The sequence below is a fragment of the Misgurnus anguillicaudatus genome, chromosome 9 (assembly GCF_027580225.2).
Source record: "Misgurnus anguillicaudatus chromosome 9, ASM2758022v2, whole genome shotgun sequence".
Taxonomy (NCBI): Eukaryota; Metazoa; Chordata; class Actinopteri; order Cypriniformes; family Cobitidae; genus Misgurnus; species Misgurnus anguillicaudatus.
Window position 1 is genome coordinate 11,596,981 of NC_073345.2, and position 14,062 is coordinate 11,611,042.

Consider the following 14,062-nt stretch of genomic DNA (forward strand, 5'->3'; position numbering starts at 1 on the left):
GAATGACAATACGATTTATACAAATAATATCCAGTATAATAAGAGCTAAGAGAACAAATTTCTCGGTTGGCATTGATAGAAGGGGATTTGTTTCTTACTGATGGTAGCTTCTATGATACATAAGACAAAAATGTTGCAATAATGTGTCATATACATTCTGGCATGACAACAGTTAATTCCTATTTGCAAGCACATTTTTAAGCTTGCCGTAAGATTGACTGTTAAAATATTATTGTTTCATCATCCAGATTGTAAATAAAAAAGAGGATCTTTCAAAGCATTTAATCTGGAGGTAATCCTCTTTGTTAAATATGGATAACTTTTGTATTTTATGTATACAAAATGTCCACTTGTCTTTTCATACATCACAACTTTAGTGTTCATTTGAATGTGCACGAATAATGAGTATTTTATTTATAGAAAGTATATTTATTATTTCAACCAGAAATGTTAAAAACCAAATCACCCTAAACTCCTCTAGCTTTGGTTGTGTTATCTGAAGCACCCAGGGTCCTCGGCTCTATTTTGCAGTTTCATTAGTTTTCCCATTAAATTAGGATGGTGAAATTGAAGCGGCTCTATTTAATGGCTTATCATTTGAGCAAAATGTGTCGTCTTGAGTGTTGTGCTTCATCTATCAGGCCAGACCTGGTAAACAGCATCCAAGCTGGGTTAAAATGTGATCGTAAAAATGTAATTCACCCTTTTTTAAACAATCAAGGCCTTTATTTCTGACATCCAACCACATTAAGTTCTGCAAATGTTGTCTTTATCTGAACTCTTCAAAATGTGCTTTTATAATAGAAAATGTTACATCTTTATACAATTTGACAGAAATTGAACTTAAAAGGACAAAATGTTCTCATTCAGATACTTGGCTGTTCTCATGATTTATAGCTGTAGAGCCGAACGTTAGATATTTCTATATTTCATTGTTTATCCCACTGAGCTCATTTTTAAAGGAACAGTATGTAAGAAATGTATATTAATTAATCATAAAATGACCCTGATATGTCACTAGACATTAAGAAATCATTTTCATTTCAAATACTTATATCACTGACAACAGTGGTCCGGCCAGGATATTGTCATTTAAAAAGTGGAGTTGCAGCCCTCAACTGATATTTATGTTGTCATGTTGTGTATTGGCCACTAGTTGTGTGATTGCAGTACCAGTTTTAGCCACAATCCTACAAACTGTTCCTTTAAGGCATTATTATTTGTATGACTTGCATATTTTCTAACTACCCACATTAAAAAAATATACTGCAGTAAGTAAGATTCCTTGATACTATTGTGAATTCCTTACATTTCATTTCATACGGTTTACTATAATAAATGCTATACTATAGTATTTTATATGGTAAACTTTCTTGTAAATATATAGCAACAGTTCTTGATGATACTATATAGACGGTTTCAGCAGTAACAACATTAACAAGCGGCTGCCGTGGACCGCACGTAACGTCAGGTAAACTCCACTAAGAATAAATAACAACAAAGTTCTTTAAACGTAGTTTATTTATATAACAAGCAAAAAACACATAGATTACCTAGGAAACCAAAACATTTGTTATTTTCGACGAGGCATTTGTTAAAGAGATCAGTTAAGCAACTAGTCAGATCATTAAAAAAAATAAAAAAACGGAAGTAAAATTTGGATCCAGATGTGTATCGCGTCAGGGCACGTGTGTCCGATTACTATAATGATTGGTATACTATAGTATTTACTATAGTACATTTTCTTGGAAATTTACTGTAATAAAATGTCTTTATACTACATTAGATTCACTGTAGATATTACAGTATACTACTGTTTACTATAAAAAATGCTATATTATAGTATTTCCTAATAGTAAACTTTCTTGGAAACTTGCTATAGTAAAATCTCTTGATACTGTAATGAATTCTTACTATAGTAAAATACTACAGTTTACTCTAGCAAATACTATAGTATAGCATAGCATTTATTAAAGTAAACCTTCTTGGTAATGTGCTATAGTAAAATTTATTGATTAAATAAATTCCTTACCATAGTAAATACTACAGTATACTATAATAAATGCTATACTATATTATTATTATATATAGTAAACTTTCTTGGAAATTTACTATAGCAAAATGAATGTCTTAATGATACTATAGTAAATTCCTTACCATAGTAGACTAAGGCTACGTTTAGACGGAAACGATCTGAAAAGAAACCGCAAAAGTGGCGTTGCGTTATCACTTTTTATTCTGCATTTATATGAGTGTTTTGAGGGGGAAATCTGCGTGCATATGGTGATACTATGGCTGGGTGGCAATGTGAAGCACTGACACACAACAACACCAAGTCCGCGCACCTGCGTACAACCTTCTTCCTTGTCCTTCCAGGTCTCTTCCAAAGCCATCTGGTTTGCCTCCGATGAATTGGCGCATCAAGGTAATTAATGCACCTTCTCTAGCTGTGAATATTTCGTACAACTGCTGGAAAGACTCTTGTATATTTATCAGAGCTGCTATGGCAACTTGAAGGTCCGACGTATGGAAATAATTCTACATGTTTGTTGTTATTTTCCTGAACTGGTGCATGTCTGTGATGTAAAAGCGTACGCAACGAGAGCCATCGTGAGCAGACTTTTGCGTTTTTACCCTTTAGACGGGGATGCGACGGTAGATCATTTTTGAGATTTCCACTCTGGAAGGTGGTTTCACTTTTTTGCGTTTTTAAGCCCCAAAAACGCTGTTGCCATGTAAACGAAAGGCACATCCGATGAAATATTCTTACGTTTTCACCCTCGAGCGTTCTTGTGTCAACAGGCCCTAAGGCCTAGTCCACACGGACATGGGTATTTTTCTAACCGTGACACTTTTTACGTGGTTAGGCTGTTTGTCCACACGAAAACGCAGTAGGCCTATCGGGGCACTGAAACCAAACATTTTTGAAAACCCATGCCAGGGTGATGATTTTAAGAAACACCGGTTGCGGTGTTGTCGTGTAGACAGTAAAACCAGGGTTTTTGCCTTGCGACATCACTTTTGTTAGGCTTCTGATTTGCCAAAGTGGCTTTACGATTTCGGTTATATCGCCACCTGCTGGTGTGGAATGCTCTTGACAGCGCTTGATAGCATGTTTTTGCTTTTTCATGAGGACAAAGATTTATTTTAAACCGAGCATGTGTGGACGGGATTTTTTTGGAGGAAAAACTTCGGTTATAAAAATACCCATGTCCATGTGGACTAGGCCTAAATGCTACAGTATACTACTGATAACTATAACGATTGCTATATTATAGTATTTCCTATAGTAAACTTTTTTGGAAATGTGTTTTTATGCTATAACATACAATACAGGAATAAATTATGGAGTATTGTTGCCTGTATACTTTCACTTGTGGGCAATTTTTTGCATTACTAGCCATTTTTACCATTATTTATAATCTGACACAACCTACTATTTATTACAAACACTGAAAAAATGTTATGTTGAATTTACTTAATTTTATTATGACAAGAAGATGCACACAATTAATTTATCTAACTCCAGATATATTTTTTAAGTTGAGTGTACTTATAATTTATCAATTGAGTGTACTTATATTTTATAAGTAATTTCAGATCAATTATATTCATAATTATTTTGAGTAGAATTTACTCAATTTTTTATGTTCAGTACACTAAAATTAATTATGTGCAACCAAATCAATTTAATGGTTTAATTTCTACATACTAAAATGAAGTTAATCCAATCGTTTTTTTAATCTCTTATTCTATTAAACGTTCCACATTTAACTGCCACATTATGTTGAGCAAGTAAGAAGAGACTCAATAGGTCTCAGAACTGGCATAAGCACAGTTACTGTTTACATCATGATTTTCATCGTGTCACCTATTGTCTATACACATGCACCACTCTTCTGAATGATGGTAACCACAAAACTAAAAAAAAGAAACAGAAACTCTTCTAAATCTCAAAGATAATTTAACCTGAAACACTAACAAGTCTTTCTTTTTTGTTAAAAACACAAAAAATAGCGTTTAATTTCAAATTTTACTCTCCAAATGCAGTCCCATGCAAAGCATGCTGGGAAGTACAAGCCCACTGCCTAGTTTGTTATATTTACTTAAATAATTCAAGTAGTTTCAACACAAAATTTCCTTCTTACAAATTTGGGTGGATTTTACATGATAAAATTAAGTGAAATTTACTCAATAATTTGTTAATTTAGAATTAACTTAAATTTTTAGTGTTATTTTTACTTTTTACATTTTTTAATAGAATGTAATAATTTATTTTAAGTAAAATTTACTAAGGCACAGAATCATTTTTTTCAGTGAATGCTGTTCAGTTTCTACCATCAGAAATGTACATTCATGCATTTAGCAGACACTTTGATCCAAAGCAACTTACAGTGCATTACAAGCTATTGCATTTTTTTTAAAATCAGTATGTGTGTTCCCTAGGTTCAAACCCATGACCCTTTGCGCTGCTGACACAATGTTCTAGCCCTGAGCTATACAGAAGCAGATATCCCACTTTAATGCTGCAGTTATATCCAATCCTTCTACACTGATCTTGTATCAGCCTTCTTCACCTTAATCCATTAAAACCTCAGCCATCGCTACAGAAAGCCAAACCTGGATCAGTGCAGCAGTAAAAGACCTCAACAGTTGTGATCCTCTCGCCGCTCTCTTTAATTTCCTCATTGTTTCATGTAAGACAGCACTGCACTGGAGTCCTGCAGTGTGATCTCTGATAAAATGGCATCTCCTGGCCTCAATTTCAGTGTACAAGTGCCCTCAATTTCAAGTTCTGATCTCCCACTTTATTCCCACCGACCAGCACATGCTGCATTTGAAAGATCAGTGTATCTGTTATCTTCATATTTCTCTAAGTGTAGTTGGAAACCCCAGGTAAGTAAACACTACTTACTTCAAATATATTTGTAAAGTTGTATATTTTAAGAAGCAGGCGTAAATTCTGAATATAAACATTTGTGAAATTATGTGAATATTATATTTACATAATTTAATATTAATATTGAAAATAATATTACTATAATGTCTAGAATCAGAAAGATCCTCCAATACAACCCCACAGACTGCAAGAATCACAACATATTTTACAGCTTTCCTGTATACTAATGATAAGTGCAAGCTGTTTTCATTTAAGACAGCGCAGAAAATGCATTTTAAGTCTGGGACTAAGATTTGTCATACTTTGAAATCTTCTGACTCAAACTCCTACTTCAATATAAAAAAACAAGCACATGGAAAGAAAATCTATTAACTAAACGTTATGGGTTAAATGGGATTTAAATTTGCTTCAGCTTTAAGATCTTAAGATGTACATGAACTCTTTACTTTCAGAGGACTCGGAGAAGTTCATTTGTCAGCCTGTAGCAGGCTTTGAAACTTTTTTACAGTTTATGTTTGAAACAAATGATTTTAGCTTTCTAATGCAGCGTATGACAGATAACAGTATAGAGCCCATACTGCAAGGCACTATATGGGTAAAAGCCCTTGAAATCCAAAGTAAAAAAAACACAAAAAACCCCACAGTTTTACTTTACTTGCTTCTCTACCAAACAATCACATCCACGATTTATACAAAGTAAAAAACTTAAATAAAAAACAAAATAAAAAATAAAATAAAAATTGTGATAAATAAGATCTAAAGATTACTGACTTCTATCTGCCTAAATCTCAACTCTTGACTGTAGATCAGTTTTCTCAAATTTCCACGCATAAAGCAAAAACATTTGCATTATCATATGTTTTCATTTAACAGTTATGCACAAAAATACTTTGATCACAATATGAACCTCTAGGTGCCACTGTTGCTACTTGCAAAACTTTTCTCATCTTCCTCTATAAGCAATAAAAACACTATTTTTTAACACTAGCATCATCACACAATTAACACTTTGTTGCAGTTGTTTTAATCACTGTTACTATGCAATGTCACACTAAAAAAGTAAAAAACTGCTATTTCATTGCTATTTTATATTAGTGCCATCAGTATTCACCTAAATATGGTAAGTAGTTTCACTAATGCCTGATTTTGCTTTATTGTAACTACACTCTTAAAATTAAAGGTGCTTCACGATGCTATAGAGGAACCTTTTCTGTCCAAATGGTTCTTTAAAGCAGTGGTTCTCAAACTTTTTCCGCATGCGGCCCCCCTTGTGTACGGTGCATTCCTTCGCGGCCCCCCCAAAGAAAATTTATGACAAAAAACAGTTCTAAAATGTAACATTTTAATTAAACAAAACATATTAAGTTATATAAAGTAGTGCTGTTGGTTAGTAGCCTTATTTTTTTAGGTTTAATTACACAGAATTCATGATAAATAAATGTATTTTAAAAAAAGTCTTAAAACTGGGGCCCCCTGGCACCATCTCGCGGCCCCCCTGGGGGCCCCGGACCCCAGTTTGAGAACCACTGCTTTAAAGCACCTTTAACATCTGAAAAACCTTTCTGTTTCACAAAAGGTTCTTTAATGTGAAAAAAGGTTCTTTAGAATAAAGAAATGGTTCTTTAAAGATCCTTTGACTAAATGTTTATTTGAGGAACCAAATAAGGTTCTTCTATGGCATTGATGTGAAAACCCCTTTTAAGCACCTTTATTTTTAAGAGTGTAGATGTTTTTGTTTGTAAAAAGGTCCTATATATGTAACATTTTGGTACAGATATGTACCATTGTTGAGATACCAGTATGCGCATTTTAATAAGGTACCACCCCAGTGACAACTTTTGTACTCTCTTGTACCTTTTTTTTTGAGAGTGAAGTTTGTTATTTGTTAGTTTAGGATATCGTTTAAACATTTACATTTATGCATTTGGCAGTCCATTCAATTTGCATATTTTTTTCAGTATGTGGTTGATGGGATTGACCTTTGGATGGTTAACTTATTGCTCTACCAACACTCTAAAAATGGCTTGGTTATTTTTGACCCATTATGGGTATTGGACAGAACACATGCTGGGTCAAAAATGACCCAATGTTGCGTTATTGTTATGCAACCATGGGGTTGAACAGCAGTTGGATTAAAACAACCCAGCATTTGGGTCAATTTTAACCCAGCAGTGTGTTCTGTCCAATATTTACAAGAAAAACATTTCCAAGTAATCCTGAAGACTTTTATTTGATTTTTCAGGTGTGTTTAATTAGGGTTGGAACTAAACTCCTCAGGACAGTGGCCCTCCAGGACCAGAATACCCCACTCCTGCCATAAAGGATCTTTCAAGCAAGTGTACCGGAACAGAAAAATGTTTTGTGATAATATAGCTTATTCCCATTTGCATTAATATTCCCAAATTTAATTTCCTATAACCTCATAGTGTCAACTTGAAACAGCCACCAAGTTCAACTTTTCATGAACTTGCTGAAAAACTGAAACACATCGCCTCTATCCAGTTAATGAAATATTGATTTGGAAATGTATGGTAAGCAATGAAGCTTTGTTTAAGTGCTTTAGCTGGAAGCCATTGTGAGTCTCTATTAGATTCTGTTGGGCTAAAATCAAAAGTGATAATGTTCCTCTGGCCGGAGATGTTTTCGGGCTATTGTACAGTTATTAGCAGAGCCTCCAGCTATTTTGAGAGTGCAAGAAAGCTATTCAAACACTTCATTATTGATATCGTGCTCAGCTCGAGTGATTCGATAAACATTTTAGATTTTACATCTTTCTTTTATAGTTTTGATATGATTTTAGAGCAAGAGAGTTTAATATATGCCAGTCTCTATTGGAATTATAACATACAGTACATTTCAAACAAAAGTAATGTAGAAACCAATAAAAAAAATATGGAAACTTTTACTTTGTTCATTCACATTCTATTAATAAAAAATACTGGGTTATTTTAAACCCAGCATTGGGTCAAAAAGGGACAAACCCAACTCCTTGGGTTGTTATTAAACCTATATGCTGGGTTGTTTTTACCCACATTTACCTACAAACATTTTCTGGGTTAATTTAGTTGAAAACAACACAGCATGTTAGCGTGTACATTAAGTTAGCATTTACCATTTATTTATATCTACATTGTCAGAAACAGTCAAAAACGATCCCTTCAGCTGTCACTGGGGCAGTCCTCCTTAAAATGTATAATATGTATCATTTAGGTATAGATATATGGTACCAATATGTAGCTTTAAGGTACTAATATGCAGTGTTTGGGAAAGTTACTTTTAAAAGTAATGCATTACAATATTCAGTTACTCCCAAAAAAGTAACTAATTGTGTTACTTAGTTACTTTTCATGAAAGTAATGCTTCACTTCTTTTTGTGCGTTACTTTTTCTTGGCTGAGGCTTGATTTTTTATCGAATTAATTAAACTAAAAAAGTAACTTGTATTACTTAAAAAAAAGTAATTCAAATGTTAGTGTGTACATTTAAAAACGAATGCATTACTTTACTCATTATTTCAGAAAAGTAATATTATTATGTAATGCATGTTACTTGTAATGCGTTACCCCCAACACTGCTAATATGATATCAATATAATAATATGATATCAGACAGTGTTAGCAATTTATGCTTTAATATAAGTTTTTTACCATAAGCACTTATGATTTTTATAACCCTATATTAACTGAGATACTAAATACCTGAAAACTAATGGTTTAATAGTAAACAGATTAGAAGTCAAGTGATTGAGACGTTTTATCTAATTCATCTACAATAAATATACAAGGACACTGAATGCAATTTAATTTAAGGGTCCTATCATACACCCAGGCGCAATGTGGTGCAATGCCGCACAATAGTGACGCAATGTGTGATGCAAGTAGTTTCAGCCCGGTGCAATTATTACTTTCATGTCCAGCATCACATTGTTTAAATAGCAAATGCATTTGCGTCAATTTTGCACCCATGGGCATTCTAGTCTGGAAACGAAGTGTGTTCGGTGCACGCGTTGCTATTTTGAGGCAACTAACATAGACTACACAATTGACCAACTAAAACCTAGTTTAAAGTCTAAAGTCAATTTCACAATATTGTTTTTGTTATTTAATGAGTGCATCAGTAATATGTGCCTATAAACGGGACGACGATGCGCATTTGCTTATCACACACATGGATGCGCAGCAGCACACAAACATTTTTAAATATAAAAATTAAAGGATTAAAATGTAAAAGATTATTATTGAGTCTCTTGGACATAAATGAGGACCGTTTACGAGACGTAAGAAGGCGTAAAGAGCTGCTTCACCTGTAGCCTGGTAAGTAATTCAATGTTTTACTTTAAACAAATGCAAATATTGCATTTATTTTAAAATGTTTTTTTAAATGCTACCCCATATTGTATATGATGACTTTATAGCTGTGGATATGGTGAAATGAGAACCTTTTTCAAGTAATGCGTTTCAGAGCACTCACAGCGCTGTGTGAGTGCTGAAGCGTCTTCACACATTTGTAAATTATTATTTGAGATTACACTGACGATGTAGCCTATCCTTTCATTTACAGCAATTAAAAGCCTGCTAATTTTACTTCCATGACTGAAAGAAAACGTTTAAACTTTTAAAGAGACTTTTGAGGGAAAAACCAAAGGTTTTAATACAAAAAAAGAAAAATTTCAATACAAATATGCAATTTTTAACATCAATCTTAAACTGGTGGTCTTCTTCCTCTGCTTAGTTTTTCAGTTTTCAAATTCCACCATCTAAATAAGGTATCGGCATGGCATGAGTGCAACTGCTTTGAAAGGGGATAAGATAAGACTCTCATTGGTTTATTGCACGTTATGCCCAAAACACACTCATTACTCATTAAGAGAATAGGAACAACCATTTTAGACTGTGCGCTAGGCGCACAAACCATTTTTCCCGTCATTAAATTAGGAAAAGTGGTATCGGACATGCCCTTTTAGACGCTTTACACCATGCGCTTAAATCGTTAAAATGCCCTGAACTTTTCCTCATTTAGTATATGTGGATCTATGAATATGAAAATTACTCCCTGCCTCCAATTTTTCAAGCTACTGGGCTACTGATTCATCTTTGTTGATGTGTTTGGATACATGTTTGTGATGTAAGAAACTTTAAAAGAATTTAAAAGAATTTTGTCTTTTAAATCTAGCATTTTACATGTCCTAAATACACAAAAATATATAAAGTACACTATTTTACACTAATACATTAACAATTTTACAGCTTCAAAACTACAGTATGCACAATAAAATGTTCATCAAGTAATATTTTTTATCATTTGTAAAAACACAAAATCAAGATAAAGTTTCAATGTGACATTCATATTAAATAAAACAGTTTAATAATAACAGTAAGTTTAAATAAATAAATGAATAAAACCCTCTGTAGCTTAATAAACACCATGAGTTAGCCACGACTTTATCCTTTAAATCAGTCATCATCCTTTAAATCAACACAGGCTCATGAGTTTTTTACTACAGCGAGGGTAAAATGTTGGTGAATTATTTCAAGGTGTGAAAACAAGAGCCTGTTTAATCAGTTTGGAAGAAGTGCGCTCTTATCTTAACTCTAATAGGATGATACTCATCACTTAAGCAAACTGATTCACTGCAGTCTGTTCATGAATAAATGGAACGATCCCTTTTACTTAATTAATTTCACTGGTGACATTTCTCACTGTCCCGAGGTGACTGCTCGGCACTGCAGGTGTTGCCTTACAAGGACTAAAATCATAATCGCTTTGAAAATGTCACACAACTTTGAATGGAGTCAAGGGGATCATAAGAAAGTCATGCATCATAAATGCTCTTAGCCCCGCAAACATAAATTAATTCATTGCATTCTTTCTTTTTTATGTTTTATGCACTCATGGTAACTTGGTATTTTTCACTACTGTATCAATTTAGCAAAATAATTCAAACTACTTAAAAATCCATCATTGAATAGTAGATGCATAAAATAGCTTGTAAAATTTGATCCTAAGAATATATTTATTTCCTTTAAAAGAAGTCTCTTCACTTTTTGTATTAAGCATTTGTAGCCTTTTGCTATATTTTCTTAAAACGAATCTGTCATTGAATGCCGTAAAAACAGATTCTCATACTGATACTAAATCTAGACCTCGGGCGCAGTAATATTGAAGGAAGTTTGAGCGAGAGGGGGAGAAGTTAGAAGTGATGAAGTTACTGCGCCTAGGTCAAAGTGCTGCAAGTGCTCCTCCGCCACACAATATAGTTCTCATTTTTTATCCGCTTAAAAAATCGCCACGTTCTATTTTGTCCCGCCATACTTGGTCGTGTGACTACTCATGTGGCAGTCTTTAAATAGGGAAAACATGGAAGTGTTTGGTGGCTTCTAAATTTATCCCTGTTTGGATCCTATGGAATGAATGGGGCTATGCTAAATGCTAACACATTCACGACACGCTGTACAAAAATTAAGTGCACGCATTGAAAAAGATGGATGTATTAATTTGTCTAAGTTGAAGTAAGTGTCACAGGGGGGAGCGGACCGCCCCTGTCGCGGGTCATGCTCCTCCTTCTGTTTCCACCCCGAGGATGTCCCAAAACACCCCAATGACCAGACAGATGAGAGAAAGATAAAATCAAACAGGTTTTATTAAATATTAAAACAAGGGGAAGGAAAAAGGGGGTAATTTAAATACTAAAAAGAGTTTCTGGCGGCATCTCCTCACCTTGCACATGGGCCGGCGGGCAAGTCTTCGGGCCTTTGTCTTTCCGCCACACACAAGGGGCATAGGTACACGGGTTGTTAGCTTTGGGCGTACAGGTGAATACCTTTAACGTGGAGCAGACAGGTAAGTGCACGGGGCCTTTAACTCTGGGCGTACAGGTGAGTACACAGGGCCTTTAACTCTGGGCGTACAGGTGAGTACACGGGGCCTTTAACTCTGGGCGTAAAGGTGAGTACACGGGGCCTTTAACTCTGGGCGTACAGGTGAGTACACGGGGCCTTTAACTCTGGGCGTACAGGTGAGTACACGGGGCCTTTAACTCTGGGCTTACAGGTGAGTACACGGGGCCTTTAACTCTGGGCGTACAGGTGAGTACACGGGGCCTTTAACTCTGGGCGTACAGGTGAGTACACGGGGCCTTTAACTCTGGGCGTACAGGTGAGTACACGGGGCCTTTAACTCTGGGCTTACAGGTGAGTACACGGGGCCTTTAACTCTGGGCGTACAGGTGAGTACACGGGGCCTTTAACTCTGGGCGTACAGGTGAGTACACGGGGCCTTTAACTCTGGGCTTACAGGTGAGTACACGGGGCCTTTAACTCTGGGCGTACAGGTGAGTACACGGGGCCTTTAACTCTGGGCGTACAGGTGAGTACACGGGGCCTTTAACTCTGGGCTTACAGGTGAGTACACGGGGCCTTTAACTCTGGGCGTACAGGTGAGTACACGGGGCCTTTAACTCTGGACATACAGGTGAGTATACGGGGCCTTTAACTCTGGGCGTACAGGTGAGTACATGGGGCCTTTAACTCTGAGCATACAGGTGGGCACAATGGGCTTTTAGCTCTTGGGCAGACAGGTAAGTACACAGGGCCTTTAACTTTGGGCATATGGGTGGGCACACTGGGCTTTTTGCTTTTTACACGACAGAAAAGGCAGAAGGGAACTGGCCATCGGCTGACATAAGAACATAGTAAAATATTGAAAAATGTTGGTGTTTCCTTTAAAGCGTCCACCAATGTGTAAATGCAGTGCAAACATACTAAAACCAAAGATAATGATTTTTGATTCAAATTTTGGTTTTGATACTTTGTGATTCTTGTCTGATATTAACATTGATGCTAATTCTGTTTCTTAATTCTGCATCTTAAAAATCACTACCATGCACGATCATGCTTGAAGTTGAATTGCTTTTATCAGTGTTTCTATAACTTTATTTGTGAATTGACATCTCGGCACAGAAAAACCCATCAGCTCCATATGCAAGAGCGAGGTGAGGATTTCAAAGACGTGTCGGCTCCTGTAGCAGTAAGGACACAGCTGTTGACTGCTGAAGTGTCATGATAGTGTCAAGGCTACACAGTGGTGGCTCTTGAGTATCATTAAGGCAGGTGATTACAGAGCTCAGAGCTAAAGAAAGGTCTTGGATTGATCCCACCCTCTGATTTCTCTAACACACCCACACACCTTCTCTTTGATCAACATGACATATGAGACAGAGACTGTGGAAACACACAGACATCGCTTGTATACAAGGACATATGATGTGCACTTTTTCAAAATGCTGAGCTAGTCATAAATGTTTACAAGCGAGATATAGAGATATCTTTTCTGAGATAACCGCTGGCTAGTGGAAGTGAACGTCAAGGTATCACCTACGACAGTTCGCCTAAATAAAATGAAACAATTCTGACCAGTTTTGACCAGTGCTGTATACAGTGTATATAGGAAAAGACCAACATTTTTATTTGCCTTTTAAAGGTGCAGTGTGTTAATTTTAGTACATTTAGTGGTGAGGTTGCAAATTGCAACAAACGTTTCAGTTCACCGAAAGCATAGAGAAGCTACGGTAGCCGCCACCGGACAATCATGTCATCGTTCGAGACAACTTAGTAAAAAAAGTATGTCCGTTAAGGGCTTTTGTATGGCGACTTCCATGTAAGGGGACCCTCTGTGTATGTAGATAAAAACGTCTCATTCTAAGGTAATAACAACATAACGCTTCATTATAAAAGGTCTTTATACACCACTGATAATATAGTTATGTATTTTATATTGCATTTCTGTCAAGAGATCCTTATAAAAGTTACACACTACACCTGTAATGCACTTAGACAACATTCCCTAATAGCTGGATCAAAACGTTCACTATATCTGTTTTATCCTGTTCAGCGATTGTAGAAATGTTCAATAGCTTTGTCCTTAAGTTATATGCCTTCAGCAAAATTGACTTTCAAAAGTAAACCTGCCCTGAAAATGAATCACAACATTTTCCCCAGGACTAAACAAAACAGATTAATCATGAACGTCTTCCCTTTAGCCCAGATTCAGTGATTCTGCACATCAAAAACCTAGAATAATCCTGACTGTATCATTCATCCAGATGGGCTCTTGGCCAGACATCTGTATCCTCTGTTAGTCTGTCTGTGATAATTAATCTGTGACC

At 35.7% G+C, this 14,062-nt stretch overlaps 1 long non-coding RNA gene across 1 annotated transcript in view; it reads right to left on the bottom strand.

Annotated features, from left to right (window-relative positions):
* Positions 1–14,062, bottom strand: part of LOC141366079 (uncharacterized) — a 411,784-nt gene that overhangs the window by 179,482 nt on the left and 218,240 nt on the right. The window lies entirely within an intron of this gene.